Genomic DNA, 14,140 nt, shown 5'->3' with positions numbered 1-14,140 from the left:
GGAGTATGCTTAAAGTGAGCACAAATGGAAGTTTATGATCTAGAACTGCAGTGCTTGAAGTGCCCTATCGGCTTGTCTTTACGGCTCGTCGATTTGAGCTACGACGAAGAAATTATGACAGTTTTAAGTTTGAGTTGATGGAGATCCGTACCGAATTGGGCAACTGCAGGTGAAGGGGCAAAAATGAAGTGAATGCACGGGCCTAAAGTGCTCACTTTGTGGAGAGGGTCAATCTTTTTAGATCAGTGATCAGAGTTACGATTACAAACATATTGCGATATTAAATTTCACCAGGGGCTAGTTTCGTACCAGTCTGTTCGGCTCGATTGGAGTGCCATTTGGGAATTTACAGCCTGGCAGGATTTGTATGCGTTCTATGCAGCTTGAGAAATCTCTCCTTCTGAGCTGGATAATATTTGGCATCACCCGAGAAGCTGATACAAGCAAACCGAGTGCGATGGGAATGCCTTCCGGAAAGGCATGTGGCATTATACGAGATATTGATACGGACATTAAAATTCACGATGATAATGTTAGTCAAGAACTGTTGGAGAAAGATGCTATGCTTGGCAATGCTTTGCTAGATATGCATGCTAAATGTGGTGCCAGTACAAGGGCCGGCGGCTGGCCAAGGCAAATGAGGTAGTGGATGCCCAAATTAAAGAGCCATTCAATGGCCGCCCAAAGGGGGTTTAGTGAGTGTGGATGGGGAAAAAAGAAAAGGGAAGAAAAGGCCATGGCGTCGATCAGGCAGCGAGCACAAGAGTAGGCAGGGAGAAAACGGCTCGCGCTAGGTGCCATGAGCATCGGATGGCAACGACCATGAAGCAATAAGCAAAGGCGAGATCAAGGTGCTCTTGTTTGGGGCCAATTGCAACAATTTTTGAGCAGTTGCAAGCCCGAATTTCCTCATCATCAAGAGAACATCCGATGCTCATGGCACCCGGTGTGAGCCATTTTCTCCCTGCTTGCACTCATGGTCACTGCCTGCTCAACGCCATGGCCTTTTCTTCCCTTTTCTTTTTTCCCCATCCACACTCACTTAACCCCCTTTTGGCCATTGAAGCGAAAAGCAAAGGCGAGATCAAGGCGCTCTTGTTTGGGGCTAGCTGCAACAATTTTTGAGCAATTGCAAGCCAAGATTTCCACATCATCAAGAGAACTTTCCCACGCCACGTCAGTCACGGTGCCGTGATTGCATGGTGGGGCCTAATTTTGGAGGTCATAAATGAGGGGGGAACGAGGAGGGAGGAGTAGTGCATGAATGAAAAGGTAAGCGGGGAGAGCTTAAGGAGAGGAAGAAGGGGCTCAACATCTCTCACTCGCTCTCGACCTCACTCTCGATCTTGCTCTTGACATCAAGGAGGAATCGGAGAGAGGAGAAAGGTGTTATGAGCAAGGGAGGAATGAGAAAGAGAAGAGGGGAATTTGCATGAGGGAAAGCTAGAGGCCTCAAGGAGTCTCTCTCGGGACCTTGAAGCAAGGAAGCAAGCATTGATCTCTCTCGCTCTCGGAACTAAGCAAGAAGGAAATCACTCTCTCTCTCTCTCTCTCTCTCTCGACAAAACAAAGGAATAAGCTATATGTCTCCCTTGATTGATCTCAACCTAAGGTAGATTGAAGGAAACAAAGGGAAGGGATCAGCTCTGGATACAGAAGCTTAGGCTCTCTTGCTCTTGACCTTGTGAGTCAAACTAAAGAGGAGAAATCAACGAGGGGAGTTGAAAAGAAAGGGAAGTAGAGAGTAGGAAGCAAGTGAAGAACAAGAAGAGAAAGAAAGGACGGTCTATCTCACTCTCTCGAGCTCGGTAATAGAAAGCAATGCAAATATACAGAGTTCAACAACATTCAAAGCAGGAAAATCCGACATGGAGGTAATTTTTTATCATCGACGACTCACGTTTCAAACCCATATCCCCCCCACATATTTGGTGAAACTGACGTGAAACGAGCCGGGGTGGGAAGTAAAGATGGAGATACCAAAACAATTGAAGTAGTTTATTGACAATTTCAATTCTAATGGATTTGATAAAAATCCAGGAGTTGCAAATTTTCCAAAAAAGATGGACTTAGTTCAAGGATATCTGCAGGAAGCGAAAGCCATGCAGATAAAAGAGCAAATTGATGATGCAGTAGAGATGGCACTTGATGCTGTATGGAAGTAGTATCATAATTTTTAGGGATATGATCCAGAAGGTTTTATTGCAGGTTATGAAGTAGAGATGAAGAGACGAAATGTTCCAGAAAATCGAATGATTGCAGCTTTTGAAGAGGTTGTAAACTCAAAGTTTAAAAGGCAGGTTCAAGAACTGGCAAAAAGCATATCCCACACGGTGGGACTATTTTGCAGAGGAATTTATTTATGAAAGCTCAAGGATTCTAGATCTGGAAATAAAGGAGATTACTGAACGAAGCCAAGAGATGCAGTTCCTTAACTATGATGAATTTTGGGAGCATATTTCTGCAAGGAGAAAAGCCAAAGAAAATGTGGAATTAAAAGTCGCAGATTCAATCTCAAAGAAGCATATTTTGAGCAACAAAGAAAAGGTAAACGATGAATTTAATGTTGAAACAAACTTATATGATCTTTTTTCAAAGATTGCTTGCATGGATGCTACCTCCAATAATGGTTCCAATGAAGACATAGATTGTACAACAAGTGGTTCACAAGATACTGACCTTTACATGGGTTATTATAAAGGTGTTCATCAAGCAGATGAGCCTCTATAGGAAATTACTATAACTATTAACACTATAGCCGAGTAGGACAACATGTTTGCTACAGATGAGTGCGTAAATAAAGCTATTATATACATAGTAGCTGATGAAGTGACCAAGATTGTGGACCCAACACATGATGAGCCTGAGAATGCGAATGAACCTATGATTGCTACTAACAATATGTTTGCAGATGTTGTTATCATGGAAGAAGATTCCATAATCGATGATTTCTTGACTAGATCTGAAGGAGATGATTATAACAATACAAAAGAGCTTTCTGATGCATGTACCTCTTCAGAGGGGGTATCAGATGAGCCTTTACAGTGCTATGATGGATTGTTAAGTAACATGGATGCAAATGAGGAAGCAGAGGATGATATCGATGAGTATGAAAATTGCCTAGATCAGGATGATTGTGAACAGATTATTGATAGGGATTTTATATCTATGCTTGTACATGGGTTTCATGAGGAGATAACTCCTACAGTTGTGATGAATGTTGAGATTTCCAAGGGTGATTTTCTTGAGGATGCTATGGATGAATATTTATAAATTCAAGTTGTTTTTCATGATCAAGATGAAACCCCAACAGGTAAAAATTTCTCTAATGATACAAGTACAGCGAGTCCCAAGGTTTTTTGTAATGGCTATGCAGCTAGAGGGGGTGATGGTGCTAAATCATCCTTGATACTACAAAAATTGCATAGGGTTTCTCATTTCCTTGGACAATGTGCCAAATGTGGCTAGTTTTGGATGTTATTCCTATTGATGCGTATGTCAATGATGTCCTGGCTACCAGTAAAGGGAGTCAAAATTATTTAATTCTTTCTGGTAACGAATTAAGTTGCCAAAAGCTTATGGGATGTGTGTGTTGCACTATGCTTCAAGTGAAGCTCTGGTATATTGCAGAGCCCATCAATGCTATGTGATCTCAATGGTGTTTGATCCAAAAGATTCTAATTGAGGATATTCATAAGCAGATTCAATATGGATGGATACTCTTAAGTATGCATAGTAATTGCGTGCTATTTGAACCAGAGGTAGTATATTTGCACCAGAAATGCTTGATGTTGATTGATACAGAAAATGTATGTTCATGTGGATATTATGATGCTCCAGTGTGTGGCAAATCCTTATTATCCCATTTGATCCTGAGGGCTACTGAAGTGCAAGTTGCAGATTTAGAGGGATATCAGATGTCTATTGTAGCAGGTTGCATGGTACAAGGTTTTGGTTTCTAGATTATGAGAATTTAGAAGAGGACTTGATAGCCATTCCATGTGGAGATAGAGTAAGGAATACTTGAGCTTGACAAGGATGGTCAAGCCATGTGCATCATTAACTGGAGCATTTGAGTTTGGCGGGGTTCACTAGACACGTTTCCATAATTGAATGCTGTGGAGATACGAAAGATACAGTTCAAAGATTTTTGATGGGCAGCTACCTAATGATTACGCTAGGACAATGATGATAGGGTATAAGCCTTATATTCTTTTTCATATGTTTACCATAATTACGTGAGTCTGATGATGGAAAAGAGCTTAAGGTACCTATATAACAAATGCAGATTGAACTACAGTTGGCACAGACCGGAGGCTGTGCAGGTTCAGAGGGGGTGGATGTCGTGCAACTCTTCTTTTATGATGGGAAAAAGAGCAGAGAAATGCAAGCTAAGCTTCTTTGAAGCCTACACATTTATTGAGCAGTGATCAGGGCTTGTTAACAGGCCAAGCTTAATGATTAATGTATGCCAGATACGGATTTAAAAGACCAACATATGCCTTGATGATGCTAAATAGGAGTATGCTTAAAGTGAGCATAGATGGGAGTTTATGATCTAGAACGGTAGTGCTTGAAGTGCTCTACCGGCCTAATAGCAAGTCATAAAAAATGACAACAAAATCATGCAAATGACAACTCAAGTCCAATTTTCCAAAAAACATGAAAAAAGGGCCACATTTTGAAGATTATTTGAAAAAATACCATATTATTTTATGAATTACTTCAAAAAAAAAAAACCCACTTTTAGACATTATAAAATTTACTTAAGCACTGAAATAATTTTTATTTTTTTAAAATCACTACATTTAAGGGATTCCAAAACCTTCACATTTCATTAATGATTCCAAGACAAAATAAATTACAATAATTGAAAAGGAGAAAAATTCCCCTTGTAATGTCTAGGAGAGATCTTTGACCTTTTGCTTCAACATCTGAATGGTTGTTCTGCGTAAGTGACCAGATTACTTTAAGTCAAACCCATACACAAGGATTTTCACATCCTCTAGATTAAGTGTGTCCACATGACAAGAACTTCCTGATTTTTTCCCCTTTTTGCTTGGTTTCACCATCTCAGGATCATATTTTCCTTTCAATGGATCTTTTGCAGTTGTTCAGTACCAATGCACTTTCATGCCATTCAATACATCGTGCTCTCCGAAAACTTTTGTGACTTTTGCAAGCCAAAAGGGATGATCATTTTCATCGTTTGTGGCAAGAACTGCAATCATTGTGCCCTCTTTTATCCCATTTACATCTCCTTCCCACATTTCTCTCTCCTATTGTCGACGTTTTTGGTTCTTCCTTGGGCCAACATACATCTCCCTTGTTTCTCCATGAATAAGAGATAAAAAATCTACTGAAATCTGCACATTGTTTACACGACTAGCCACAATACTACCACTCCTTTTGCAAAGACCACCATGGTGCCACACAAATGCATGTTCAAGCTAAAACGTGTCATCCTTGAGCTCTTCAACTAGCTTCACCTGCTTTGTAAAAAAACTCTCCCACCATTCTAGAGAGCTTCCTGGGAAATACACATGTGCACCATGTATTGTCTCCTTGATCTCATTTAGGCATTGTAGAGGATCAATAGGGCAGTTTTCCCTCTCAGGTTTTTGTGTCTCACTTGCTGTAAAGAGCAACATGTACTTTGCTCGTTGAATTTCACAATCAGGAACAAACAATAAGAACTTCAATCCCTCCGCTGGCAACCAATCTTCAGAGTTTGAGTATTTTTTACACCACATGAGAGTTTGTTCCTCTACCTGCTTGATTCTAAATTGATGTTGAAAACTATGATCATTGAGATGTGCAAATGATGGCATGTTAGTGGCGGCACCCAATCAAAAAAGACCTAAAATCATATGTTTCTTCCACAATTTTAATGGAGGGCTTGGTAACATAGGCATCTTCCAGCAAGACACAGATTTGTGGAAGGTCAAATGCGCTTTTCTTTGCCAACTTGATCGAGAACCTGCTAAACATTTGGTCAATTTGGTCATGTGTGTGTCCCACTAGTAAAAACACAAGCTTCACTTTTTTGAATATCTTCCTTTGCACCAGCATATTCAAGTATGCAAGGAGAACTTGGTTTTTATTTTCTCTACTAGTGTTATCAAATTGTAAGTAGAGGACAGGTGGTAGTTCACCTTGCCATTCTTCAATGATGTTCTGAATGATGGTGATTGTCAAATTAGGATCATTATGAATATTTGGAAAATTTATCAAGATCATTGATGACATGACACCATTGAAAACTAAGGCTCCAACAACATGGAGTTGGATGAAGTTTTCCTCTTTGAGATTCTTTGGAGGACGCATAAAATGTGGCAACATTGTTTTCTTTTGATCCATGCCATCGATGACTAGGCCTAGATATTTGTCTTTCTTCTCTAAACACGTTTTCCTGTGCTTTGCTAGCTTTTGGTGCTCTGTACTTTGTTGCTCCCTGCAAATTTTCAATGCTTGTAGAATGGGCATTGTAAAAGAGTTTGAAGAGTGTTAGATTTTTGAAATTTTTGAGAGAAGTAATTTAAGTTAACTAACCAAACTAAAATAACTTACATTTCTCCTTCGTAGTCTTTGCTGTGTCTCGCTTTGCTTTTAACTCTGCACATATCTGGCAAACACCCATCCTGCTCTTCTTGGGAATTTTAACATGATGAAATTCTTGTCTCCAAATTCGCAAGAAAGATGGTAGCTAAAGAGTGGAGTTTAGACTATCTTTTTGTGACTCCACATGTAAATTGTATACCTCTCACTTAGCAAAGTTGTTGGGTAGATGTGTGAAGTTTGAGTTAGGTAGCACTTCTCAATTAAAGGTGATGAAATTTCCCAACCATTGTTTGAGGAAACAATATTGGGGGGTTTCATGTGTGCTAAATGCTAAAGAAACACTTTCTTGGCTCACATTTGATATGATTTTTTGAATTCTTAAATTGCTTATTCAAAATACCTTTAGGAAACTCGCTCTGCAAACAACAACATCCGATACAACATATTTTGTTGAGGAGGTGGAGCAACGTATACATGACCTCAAGAATACATTCTATGGACCCCTCTTTAAGTTGAAAAAATTGCTACGCTCTTGTTGAATTTTTTGAAACCCTAAGCTTCTCAAACAGGTTTTGGCACAACAAAACTCTCTAGATGTTGCTCGAACTTCTCACCTTGAAAGAAGTCGTTGTTTTCTCTGACCTCTTACCACTTGAGTCCGTCGTTGTTCATGGTATGTGTTGTTAACTGCTTCATTCCCATGAAGATGTTGTAGTTCTTCTTCTACCACATCAAAAGAAACTCTTCTTGAGCACCGTTTAGAAATTGGAGTTCCCTCACTAGCGAGAAAAGTTGTGTTTATAGAAGGTGTTAGTGACATAGAAGGACAAAAAAGTTATACATTACTAGGACTACTTAGAAGCTCCATTTGGTAGAGAGTGACAAACAAAATGAAGCAACTTGCATGATTATAGCTCTAAAGGGAGACTTAATAGGGGGTTTTTAATAAAATTTATTTTTAAAAATAATAGAAATATATTATATTAAAAAATAAGAGGCTTTAAAAGGGGATGAAGGTCTCATTTTTCACATGCAGAAGTTGTATTCCAAGCTCTAGAGCACTCATCGCACTCACTTGCAATTGTGCTTCTTTTTAACAATTCCTTTTTCAAGGTAAGCAAGAATTTTTGGATTATTCAATATTTGGAGTATTAATTCAAAGGTTTTAGTATTTTTAAGTTTTTAAAATTCTTGAATTTTATGTATTGACGTTTTTAGGTTAAATTGTAGAAAATTTGAAAAACAATTAGGTCACTTAAAATTTTTTAGTGCTAAAACAAACTGCATTTTTTTATAAGTAATTTTTTCAAAAAGTGAAGCACAATATAATGACTAAAATCTAAAGTGGAACAAAAATTTGGATTCCAGAATCCTATTGTTTATTTTCATAAAATAATAAACTTTTAGAATATTTTCAGTTAAAAAAACTAAATTGTACAAAAAGACATGTCTTACTGCTTCAATTTTTTCAAGAAAGACAAGAGTAGCATAACTTCTTCTAGAATTGAAGCCTATGATAAAGTTGGATTCTAGAATCCAACTTTTAAGGCCAATATTGCATGTGAAATGCAACTTGTCAATCAAAGTGGATTATGGACTTTGTGCAATCTTAAATGTTATGATTGCAAATTTTTAGAAACGTGGATTTTAGAATCCAATTTTGTTAAAAAGGTGGATTCCGAAAGCCAATGTCGTGAAAAATTGGATTCCCAAGTAAAGAATTTAAGTCCATAAAAAAGTGGATTTTGAAATCCAAATTTTTGCAAAAGTGGATTCCAGTATCCAGTTTTATGAATGAAGTGGATTTTGGATCCAATTTTTTGTAAAACTGGATTCTAAAATCCGTTTTTACGGAGATTGTGGATTCTAGAATCCGTTTTTACGTAGATTATGGATTCCAAAATCCATTTTTTTGGAGACTCTAGATTCTAGAATCCGTTTTTCCCTAGACTCTGGTCTCCAAAAATCGTTTTCACAAAAATTATGGATTTCAGAATCCGTTTTTACAAAGATTGTGGATTCCAGAATCCATTGAAAAAAAAAATGGATTCTAGAATCCAAAAACTACAATGTTTAAGACAAAGAATGTACACAGACACACCCCTTTGGCAAGCGTGACAAGACAAGAGAAGTAGTAGCGTTTGGAGCCACAAACACGATGTAATGGAATTGGCCTATTTAACTTGAGAGTAGGGGAAATTAATGAGAGTACTTTTGAGAAATGACTTTGTGGGCATAGCGGGTGAACATAATTGAAGATAGCAACATAATCATAGCAATTAGTTAACTTGGCATGAACAATAATTTTGCAAGAGAGAGAATTTAGAGAACATGACAACAATTGAGGACCGGATTTATGTGGATCCGGTCCCCCCTCCAATAGGCATTTGTATTATGATTTCTCCCATTAAGAGAGACTTGTTACAATACAATCTTTGTGTTCCTTGTGACCTAGGTGATGCAATGAAGATGGAAAGCTTCATGCATCACAAGCATAACATAAACTTGAAGAAAGTTTTAACTATCCCAAGCCTTAGTCCCAAGACCTCAAACACCGTCGAAGGTGGAGAGAGCTAGCAGGGAATGAGGGTAGGGAAGAGGAAGAAGAAACATTTCGTAGGAGAAAGAATTAGTTCCTCACTTATCATAACTCTTGTTGCTAGAATACATAATAGCATAGTAATGAAGAAGAAGGAGATGGCAAGCTTAAGCATTGAAGCATGGATCTTGGTTGGATTTGCACTCCATAGCCAAGAGTGTTGGTGTAGGCTCTCAACCTCTACTTTCTTGGAGAAGGAGAGGGAGCTCTTGCACTTTGCATAGCACACAATGAGAGTGTTTGTGAGTGTGTGTGGGTGAGTATACCCCCTAAACAACCCCCTAGCTTGCTTGGGTCGACCCCCCCTTGTAGCTCATGCTTGAAGCTCATTGGACCCCTCCAGGCCTAGCCAATCATAAGCAGGAGCCATTACAAGCAGCAAGGGTAGCCTTGAGACAAGTGTCCCCCTTTCCCCTTTGCGAGAGAGGGCTAGATAAATGCTAAATCAATTAATTAAATATCCTAAATTATTATTTGACCCCTTGATAGGCTTCAGGCACACCATGAGGGCAACATGAGGAGGAACTTGACAAGTGTCCCTCTTGCTTTCTTTGAACCATGCATGCCTTGTGTGAGTGTGTGGGTGTTCTCTCTCATCCCCCCTCATGTAGGGCTCGCCCCCTCCTTGTAGGGATTGGATATTTGACTTTTAGACACCTGAAGCCCCTCATCCATAGGCCCAATTCCCACCACAAGCTTGGCCCTTAAGCACTGTAAGCTTGGGCTGGGTTCTCACCTCAAGTGCAACCCTAGCATCTCAAGCCTGTCAAGAACCTCAAGCATCTCAATCATCAAGCACCTCAAGCATCTCAAGAACCTCAATCATCAAGCACCTCAAGCACCTCAGTCATCAAGCATGACAAGCAGGTCTAGCACCGCGAGCTGGGTCGGGTTCCCGCCTCAAGCTCAACCCTAGATTACGTAAGGTCAAAGTACTTTTACACACATTATTGGAGGTCTTCAATGAAGCTAACCCTAAGGTCTTATGCTCCATTGGCTAGCCTTGCTCTTTGATAGACCATCTCTCATTTGGGCCCCTTTACCATTGGCCCCGTATTGAGATAGATCTATAAGCACATGTCTATATCTTAACACTTGTTCCCGTTTATTCTCCCACATTAAGTGTTCAATTTAATATGAGAAAATCATTTGGGTTGGTTAGATATTAGATTTTATGACATTACCTCTCTCTTGAAATCATAGTCGTCCTCGACTATGAGGTAGAAGAGATAAAGCCTTAGTCATTAGTTAATTTTACTTAGCGGGTAGAGGATCCCTTTTTACCCTACGACATCTTTCCAAGATGAATGACTAATCCATTTGGTGCTTGGGAGACATAGCTGCCGCAAGCATGTCTGCTCTTTAGTCCATTTCATTCTCCCAAAGTAGAGTGACAAATTCTACTTGGTGTTTGAGAGACGTCGTCATCACAAACATGATTCTAAGCATGCATACTAGTTAAATTTGTGCACAATTAAAAAGAGGACTAGTCTTATAAGACAAAAACATGAGTCAGTTAAAAGAAATTTGTACATTTTCTTACTCTAACGTAGCATTGTAAGCATTGACAAGGTTCATACTATCCTTAAGTTGTATTCCTTGCATCCATCTAGCATCTTCAAAAGGATAGTTTTTGAACTTATCTCTATCTGACACGGTGGATGTGGGTAATCCATGGTGCTTGAAAATCTGAGATATGAAGAGAGTTTCCATTTGATGTGCCTTAATAGTCTTTTTGACAGGAATAAAATGTGCTTGCTTGCTAAACCTGTGGACTATTGTCCATATTCCTGTATTTCCATGGATAGACTTGGGTAATCCAAAGATGAAATCCATGGATATACTCTCCCATGGTGAATTTGAGATAGGCAATGGCAAGAGTAATCCAGGTTGCTTCCCTCTATCATACTTGGTCTTTTGGCATACTACACATTTTGAAACATACTCTTGTATGTCCACTTTCATGGTAGGCCAATAGAAGTACGTCTCTACTCCTCGGAGAGTAGGTTGAATACCTCTATGCCCCGCATATGGAGGAGCATGGGATTCATACATAACTTTCTCACGAAGGGAATGGGTAACACATAGCCTATTGCGGTGGAGAAGATAACCATCTTGCAAGGTGAATGGTTCCTCTTTCTTCCCCAAAGCAAGGGCTGACATTATGTCTCTAAAGTTAGGGTCAGTAGCATACTCATCTATCATAAAGGATAGATCATTGTGAGTAGCTATAGACACCGCATTAACTTTTGGTCGTCGTGAAAGTGCATCAGCCACTTGATTGTGCTTACCAGCTATGTGAGAAATATGGAAATTAAATTGTGAATTTTTTTTTGCCCACCTCATTTGTTTGTCGGAAATCTTGGTTTGCGTCATGAAATACTTGAGACTTTGGTGGTCGGTTCGTAGGATAAATGGAGTCCCCAATAGGTAGTGCTTCCATGTGTCTAGGGCATGTAGAACAGCTAAAAGCTCTTTCTCATAAATGCCCAAGACTCGTTCATCAGTATTGAGCCTTCGGCTCTCATATGCTATGGCATGCCCTTCTTGAAGCAAAACTGCTCCAAGGCAATCACCACAAGCATCACATTGGACCTCAAATGGCTTTGAGAGATCCGGAAGCACGAGGACTGGTTGGGAAGTAAGCTTCTCTTTGAGCTTTTCAAAAGCACTTTTCTCCTTAGCAGTCCATACATACTTAACGTTCTTCTTAGTTAAGTCGTGTAGTGGTCCTGCTACTTGAGAGAATTTTTCTATGAAGCGATTATAGTATGCGCACATACCAATAAAGCTTCTTAGCTCATGTAGATTTCTTGGGTTAGGCCATGATTTTATTACCTCTAACTTTGATGGATCCAAACGGATACCATCGTGAGAGATAATATGACATAGTTATTGAATCTCTTGAAGGAAGAATTCACTTTTCTTTTGGTTGAGAAAAAGCTTGTTCTCCCTCAATGCTTGAAAAATCACTTGGAGATGTTGCTTATGTTCCTCCAAAGACTTGGAGTAGATGATGATATCATCAAAGAACACTCCAGTAAATTTGCGATAAGGTCTAAAAAAATTCTCCATCAGACGATTGAATGCAGCTGGTGCATTAGTCAAGCCAAAAGGCATGACTAGATATTCATAAAGACCAAATGTTGTGCGAAACGCGGTCTTTAGGATATCTTCATCCACTATCCTTATTTGATGAAAGCCACTCTTAAGGTCAATCCTACAGAAGTAGGTAGAGCCTTGTAGATTATCAAACAGATCTTCTACCCGAGGCATGGGAAATCTGTTTTTGATAGTAATATGGTTTAGTGCCCGATAGTCCACACACATACGGTATGTACCATCTTTCTTTTGCACTAAAAGGACTAGAGAACAAAAGGGAGAGGAACTAGGCCTCAACATCCCTTTGTCTACCAATTCCTGTACTTGCCTCATGATCTCCTCTTGTTGAGCTTGTGAGACTCGATAAGGAGGTTTGTTAGGTGGTGAGCTTCCTGGAAGGAGCTCAATGCGATGGTCATCATCCCCTCGTGTTGAAGGTAAGTCCATAGGGATATCATCGATGAACACATCTTGTAATCCTTTTAGAAAATTAGACAAGTCTAACTCTTCTTGATTCCTACCATTTACATTTGATGAAACATTATTATCTTTTAGAGACTCTTTGACAAAAATCATGTATGCAGAAACTGAGCTCTTCATTGACTTATCAAAAGCAAGAGGATTTACAAGTGGAATAGTGCGACCACGCTCACTAGCATCTATATACTGATAGCCGTTTTTCGGCTCTCTGTAATTGCCATAGTGAGTTATCTCACCCTATCAAATCACTCAAACACTGTGGTTACCCTCACCCTTTCACTGTATATAGGTGCGTGTGAGTTAGGGGACTTTTTCCATATCTCCTTACTGAAATAAAAAACCCTCAATTAGCTAGTCATTGGGCTAGTTGAGCCAAAAAAATAAAAAATATAAGTATATTATGGCCCATGCGTATGTAAATATTTCTTTGTATATAGGGCCTAAATAAAAGATTTTTTCATAATTATTTTGGTATTTATTTAAATATTTCTACCTAGGTGTGTGTTATTTATGCTCTGTACATTGCCTCACCATTACCACAATTTTTCTTACCATTTTTCATACTCTTTATTCCATATAGAAATATTTTCATGTAAGCTTCTCTTATATTTAGTGTAACTCCACCCCAACAAAAATCCAAAAAAACTAGTTTTATTTATGTGTATATTTTTTCACTATTGTGATTTTTCCCTTCCTACATCTATTTTGTTTTTTTTCTAAAAAATTAGAACACCAAAAATATTTATCTTTTTAAGGTAGCCTCATAATGAGAGAGATTTCTTTTGACCCCTTTATAATTTTTCCACTTATATTATTTATATTTGACATGTACATATTTTTTAGACCCCTCAATATTTGATTTTCTTAGTTGTACTATTCACTTATATCATGATCTCAACAATATCTTTAATTATAGACCTACACAATAAGGTCAAGGGTAGGTGGCATGCATACATGCACTATGGAGGGCTCACTCTTGGAGGTATTCAAAAGAATCATCCAAAGAAGGACCCCACAAGGACCTTGTGCAGTGGAAAAAAACGATCGGTTTTGCTGAATTTTTAAAGTTCACTTGCTCTCCGAATTTGAAAAGGTGATACAAACAAAAGTTGTAGCTCATGGGCTGAACTTTTACCTCAAATTTTTTTATAGTTTTTTGAGCTACGAGCTCTGAGCTATGATTTTATTAGTGGACCTCAGTTTTCCCATGCTATGCAGCCACCCTCTCTCTTCCACTTTATCATTTTCCTCTTTCACACACACTTCTCCACTCATCATCCCCACCTCTCTCACCACTCCTCTCTGCACCCTACTCACCTTCTCCTCAACCTTGAAGAATAAGAGAAACCATGGTGAACTCATACCTCCCACACACAATTCCATTCCAAAATTGACCAC

General features: G+C 38.9%; 1 pseudogene; it reads right to left on the bottom strand.

Moving 5' to 3' along the window:
• Positions 1-5,279: 5,279 nt before the first annotated feature.
• Positions 5,280-5,991, bottom strand: LOC147437128 (uncharacterized; annotated as a pseudogene).
• Between the last annotated feature and the right edge of the window lie 8,149 nt (positions 5,992-14,140).

The sequence above is a fragment of the Adiantum capillus-veneris genome, chromosome 17 (assembly GCF_014529385.1).
Source record: "Adiantum capillus-veneris isolate H3 chromosome 17, ASM1452938v2, whole genome shotgun sequence".
Classification (NCBI taxonomy): domain Eukaryota; kingdom Viridiplantae; phylum Streptophyta; class Polypodiopsida; order Polypodiales; family Pteridaceae; genus Adiantum; species Adiantum capillus-veneris.
The sequence above is the reverse complement of the archived record's forward strand: the minus strand, read 5'-3'. Positions and strand labels throughout refer to the sequence as shown.